The sequence below is a fragment of the Orycteropus afer genome, unplaced genomic scaffold, assembly GCF_000298275.1.
Source record: "Orycteropus afer afer isolate SDZICR_OR568_19922 unplaced genomic scaffold, OryAfe1.0 scaffold00511, whole genome shotgun sequence".
In the NCBI taxonomy this organism is placed as follows: domain Eukaryota; kingdom Metazoa; phylum Chordata; class Mammalia; order Tubulidentata; family Orycteropodidae; genus Orycteropus; species Orycteropus afer.
Window position 1 is genome coordinate 872,620 of NW_006922098.1, and position 6,490 is coordinate 879,109.

A 6,490-nucleotide genomic window follows, 5' to 3' on the forward strand; every position below is an offset into this window, starting at 1 on the left:
TATAGCAGCACTAGTGAAGCAAGACACTTTGTAAAGTAGAGGGTTAGCGAAAAAGGGGAAGCCCCTCAATGAGATGGATTGACACAGTGGGTGCAATGCTGGGTTCAAACATAGCAAGAATTATGAGGATGGCACAGAACCAAGTAGTATTTCATTCTATATTATACATAGGGTCACTGAGAGTTGGAGCCAACTCGATGACACCTAACAATTCTTCAACAATGAGTGCGTATAATTGCAATTTGAACATTCAGAAAGGATTGAATTATCTCCTGGTGGACTATCTGCCATTATAATTGCCTTTCCACTTACCGCCTTCTCATCCTCTTGTTGTTGTTATGTGCCGTCGAGTCGGCCCCGACTCATAGCGACCCCTCCTTGGGTTTCCGAGGCAGTATCACTACAGAAGAATGATTGCCCAACCTTTCTTCCGAGGAGTGGCTGGTGGGTTTTATCAACCAGCCTTCTGGATAGCAGTCAAGTGCCTTAGGCACTACACTACCAGAGCTCCTCTTCTCATCCTAGGAAACACTTTTATTACTTGGAAGAATAAAGGTGATGAGAAATTGACAAAAAGGGATGGAGGGTTCCAAGCTAGTTTAGAAACTTTCTTCAAAATCATTTTCACTGAAAATAGAAAATGGAAAAATAATGTCTCTGAAGATGTCTTAAACCCTTTGAGCGATTTTTTCCCCTTCACTTTATAACAGACTTTAGGGAGAGAAAAGAGATGTAAGCAAAAATCCATAGTCTAGGTATAGTATCTTTATAGAACAGGATTCACCCAAAGTCTAGCATATAGTAAATCCAAATAAAGTTTAATTTTATTATAATTCTACTATGCCTAGTAATTACAAATGGAAAAAAAAAAACTTTAGTTTCCATACCTATTATGAAGTAATTTCTTAACCTATGCTATTTATTTACAGCACTTATATTTATCAAATGTTTTTAGTTATATATTTGTTGTCATATATATTTGATCTTTACAATAAAGTTGTGAAGTGAGCAAGGACTATCAAGTCAATTTTATAGATCAGGAAATTTAAGGATAAGATTAATTGACTTAATATAAATCTTAACACTACTAGATGGCTGAGTCATGATGGGTAGCTAAATCCTCTAGTTACAAATCTGATGTTTTTAGCAATATGATATTTTTACCTTCATAACAAGTGTGCCTCCTTTGAGTCACTCTAAATATTATTCAGTTGCATTTCTAGGATGGACTTGGAGAGTTTTCGCCATAATCCAACATACTTGCCCAAATTTCTCCAAACAAATAATCCCAATAAGACATTTTGCTTGCTCTCTAAATGCAGCTTCAAATAAACTCCTTAGTTCTGCTCTTATCAGAGTGCCTCACACCTACTCAAGCACCTTCTACACAGAAATTCTGTAGTAGCCAACTACCTTACTTATGTTTTGTTTTGTTCCTCTTTTTTCCACCAATATGAACCAGGGATATCAAGGTGTCAAAATGCAGTTAATCACAATTCTGTAAGAAATTCTGAATTTGAAGCAATTGTAAACAGAGATAGAAAAATACTTTATAATGAATATGAATGTTGAGATGTGATGCCATATTCATTTTAACATTAGGGATATTAGCCTGTCTTGAGACAGAGGAGATTAGTGCATACCACAAAGCAAAAATCTCAAAATAAAAGGACCAGCACACACACAAAAAAACATTACCATTAATCATACCCGATAGAATAGAAATTATATTATTTCAAATTTGTTATGAATAGTGTTATAATTGGGAGCTCTGGTGGAGTAGTGCCTAAAGCATTTGACTGCTAACCAGAAGTCTGGAGATTCAAACCCACCAGCCACTCCCAAGAAGGAAGATTGGGCAATCTACTTCCATAGACATATCACCTTGGAAACCCAAGGAGGGGTTGCTATGAGTCTAATTGACTCGGCAGCAGTGAGTTTTTTGAGTTTCAGTTAATTAAGCTAATTATTAAATATATTTTACACAGTTATTTTTGTTGTTGTTCTTATTCTTGCAGCATGGGTCAAATATTCTTTTTATAATTCTTTTAAGAATTTAAAAAACAGAAAATAATAAATTTAATCAATCATTTCAAAGACAGATATCACAATAAGAAAATATTTTTATGGTTAAGGGTAAAGAGAGTCAAACATTTTTTCTCTTGAGACTTGTCCTTCTCTTTGGCGAATAGTGACTGGGATCTTAAAAGCTTGCAAGCAGCCATCTAGATGCAAAAATGGGTCTCTCCTCGACCAGAGCAAAGAAGAATGAAGAAAACCAAAGATTCGTGGAAATAATTAGTCCTAGTGACTGGTACACCATGCGATTCACAGACTATATGACTATGAGCCCAGAAGAACTAGATGTTGCCCGGCTACCAATGTCAACCACTTGGAGGAGGATCTAAGTAGGAGATCTTGGATAGAGAGAGAGAATGATGTGGAACAAAACTCAAAATTATTTGGAAAAAAAATATAAGGACCAGGTTTGCTGGTCTGATAGAGTCTGGTGGAACCAGCTGGATGTAGTTATTACCCATGATGAGACTTGTAATCAATTCCATGGTGGAACCTACTAGAGCAGCTGAGTAGCTGCCTTAGGAATGTGGTCTGCTTCAAGTGCATAAGAAGAAGTGTTGAGAAAGTTCTCTGGAGTTTTTTGGCATGTTTACACCCTGCATGTAGCTAAGTCTTCATTCAGCAGCTTGCCATCTTGTCTGTCGACCTCAGGATTGTTCCTGGGCTTGAACTGGGTGCCTGCCATGTTATGTGTTAATCTTGGGACTGGGCCATTTTACTTGTTGACCTTGGGCTTGTTAGCCTCAGTAGTCATAAACTGCCTGAGTGAAAAGACGCCTGCAGCTTCAATGGGCCTGGAGCAAGAGGTAGAGCTGAAGCCCAAAGTGGAGGGGCTTTCACCCAGCCCCTAGATCTGGCACTTTGAACTCAGACTTTTAGCCTTCTAAACTGTAAGACAGTAAAACCCTGTTTGTTAAAGCCACCCACCTGTGTTATTTCTGTTAGAACTGCACTACAGATAACCAAAATAATCTCACTTAGGTTTTTCCTCATTTTGCATGACATTCTACCTTATCAAGCATGATGTTAGCTTCTAGCAATTGACCTTTCTTAATGACATATCAAATGTAAGCCAGCCAAAGACCCACCATTCTCTCTTCCAAAGACAAAATCTGACTGTATTTCTTTCAAGATGTATTTGTTCATTTTTTAGCTGTCCATGGAGTTCAATATTCTTTTCCAATCCCACAGATAAAATGGGTAAATTCATTTTCTGTCTTCTTTACTCATTGTCCAGCTTTCACATACATTTGAGATGACTGAAATACCATGGCTTGGGTCAAGCACACCTTAGTCATTGAAGTGATACCTTTGCTTTTTAATACTTTAAAGTGGTAATTTACAGCAGATTTGCCCAACGCAATACATAGGTTGATTTATTAACTGCTGCTTCTATAGGTATTGATTGTTGATTCAAGTAGAATAAAATCCTTCACATCTCCAATTTCTTAACCATTTATCTTGATGTTGTTTACTGGTTCAGATGTAAGGATTTTTTTTTTTTTCATTTTCATGTGTAATCCATAATAAATGCCATGTTCTTCAACCTGCATTAGTAAGTACTTCAAACCAAATAAAAAACAAACACACTGCTGTCGAGTCGGACCCGACTCATAGCGACCCCTCCTTGGGTTTGTGAGGCAGTATCACTATGGAAGTAGATTGCCCAATCTTCCTTCTGAGGAGTGGCTGGTGGGTTTGAACCACCAGCTTTGTGGTTAGCAGTCGAATGCCTTAGGCACTATGCCACCAGAGCTCCCAAGTTGTCTTCATTTTTGGCAAGCAAGGTTGTGTCATCTGCATATGGGAGGCTGTTAATGATTTTTTCCCCTCTGATGGATTCTGATGCTGGATCCTTCTTTATTTGATCCAGTTTCTAATAGTAGTTATTCAGCATACAAATTGAATAAAATGAAAGATTACAACAAGGCTGCACACTTTTTTCCAAAAGTAGACCATGTAATATGGCCTTGTTCTATTGGAACAACTGCTTTTTGATCACTCTTCAGGTTCCACACAAGCACAATTAAGTGATCTGGAATTCCCATTATTTGTAATGTTATCCATGATTTGTTATGATACATGCAAGGCAGTGCCTTCACATAGTCAAAAAAAAAAAACACAGGTAAACATTTCTATTCTCTGCATTCAACCAAAAACTATCTGATATCAGCAATTATATTCATCTTCCTACATCCTCTTTTGAATCCAGGTAGAAATTCTGGAAGTTCCCTGTTTTGATAAATAAGGTTCTGTGTCAATTTGGCTAAACATGATTCTAAATGGTTTAACCAGTTGTGATGTAGTCATTCTCCCTGTTGAGATCTCACATAATATAATCCACTAACATGATAAGATATGCTATAAGCAGCCAATCAGTTAAAAAGGAATTTACTCAGGGGTGTGGCCTGCTTCCAATATATATGTGGACGTCCTGGTAAAAAGAATCTGGATTTCTGGTGGATTTGGATCCTTCATCTAGCTCATTATCATCCTGTTCCTGGAGTTGAACCACTGCCTTGCTCTGTTGCTTGCCAATCTTGGATTGTTGCCTTCACTGCCTGTAAGCCAACATTCTGCCATTTTACCCTCCGATCTTGGATTTGTCATCCTTCAAGCCGGCAACCTGCTATCCTTCCTGGTGATCTTGGATTTGTCAACTCCTGCAGCTATGAGAGTCAGGAGAAGCTTGCAGCTTGACATTTGACTAATGAACTTGAGATGTGCCAGCCTCTACAACTGTCTAAGCCATTTCCCTGAGATAAATTTCTCTCTATATATATATGCATATATTGTTGTTGTTGTTGTTGTTATGTGCCGTCGAGTCGTCCCCGACTCATAGCGACCCCTTCTTGGGTTTCTGAGGCAGTATCACTACGGAAGTAGGATTGCCCTACCTTCCTTCTGAGGAGTGGCTGGGGGGTTTGAACCACCAGCCTTCTGGTTAGCAGTCAAGTGCTTTAGCCACTATGCTACCAGAGCTCCTATGCATATATTATATCTTATATATATGTCTTATGCATATATAAGTTTCACATATATTAGCTTCCCTAGAGGACCTAACCTATGACACCTATCAATGCATGGCTGAAGTCACTTTTGAAATGTCTTCAGCAATGTTTTGCTTGTATGTGATATTAATGATATTGCTAAATAATTTCTGCATTATGTTTGATTACCTTTCTTTGGAATGGGCCCAAATATGTCTCTCTTCAAGTCTTTTGGACAGGTAGCTGTCTTCCAAATTTCTTGATATAGATGAGCAAGTTCTTCTAGAATTACCGCCATCTGTTGAATCATCTTAATTGCTGTTGCACTCAGTCTTGGAGCTTTGTTTTTTGCCAGTCCTTTCAGTGCAGCTTGGACTTTTTCCTTCAATATCAATAGTTCTTGGTCATGTGCTATCTCCTGAAATGGTTGTACATACATTAATTCTATTTGTACAGTGACTCTTTGTATTCCTTCCTTCCTTATTTTGATTCTTCCTGCATCATTCATTATTGTACCCATAGACTCCTTCAGTACTGTAACTCAAAGCTGGAATTTTTCTTCAGTTTTTTTCAGCTTGATAAATACTGACATGTTCTGTCCTTTTACTTTTCTAATTCCAGGTCTTTGCACATTTCATCTTAGTAGTTTATTTTGTCTGTCACATGCTGAGGAGCAAGGAAGTCTCCTTGAGGACTAAGGTGCGTCTGACACAGGCCATGATATTTCCAATCGCCTCGTATGGCGATTACAGGAGATAAACTTGTCTGTCAGTTTGTCCTAGTGTGGGATGTGCTGCTGTGAGTCTTGAGGCTGTGCCACTGGTGTTTCAAAGCCAGTGGGATGCATATGGTGCATAGTTATCAGCCCGTCTTGCAGACTGAGACAGACTGGGAAGATGGAAGAGGCCATCCACTTCTCAAAGAATTGGCCAGAGAAAACCTTATAAATAGCAGAGAAACACTGTCTGATACATTACTGCACAACTTTATGAATAGTCTGGAAACATTGTCCAATACAGAGGAGGAAGATGAGTCACTTAGCTTAGAAAGCTCTCAAAGTAGGACTGGGCAAGAGCTGCATTATCAGAGTAAAACCAGCCTTACTCATATGTATAAGGTAAAGCTTTCAAGACCTCCATTTGCTGACATGGCACCACTCAAATTGAGGAGAAACAGTGGAAAACATACATTAATAATTGGAAAATGGAATGTACAAAGTATGAATCTAGGGAAATTGGAAGTTGTCAGAAAAGAAATGGAACACGTAAATATTGATATCCTAGGCATTAGTGAGTTTAAATGAACTGGTTTTGGCCATTTTGAATCAGACAACCATATGATCTACAATGCTGGGAATGACAAATTGAAGAGGAATGGTGTGACATTCATCATCACAAAGGATGTTTCAAGATCTGTCCTGA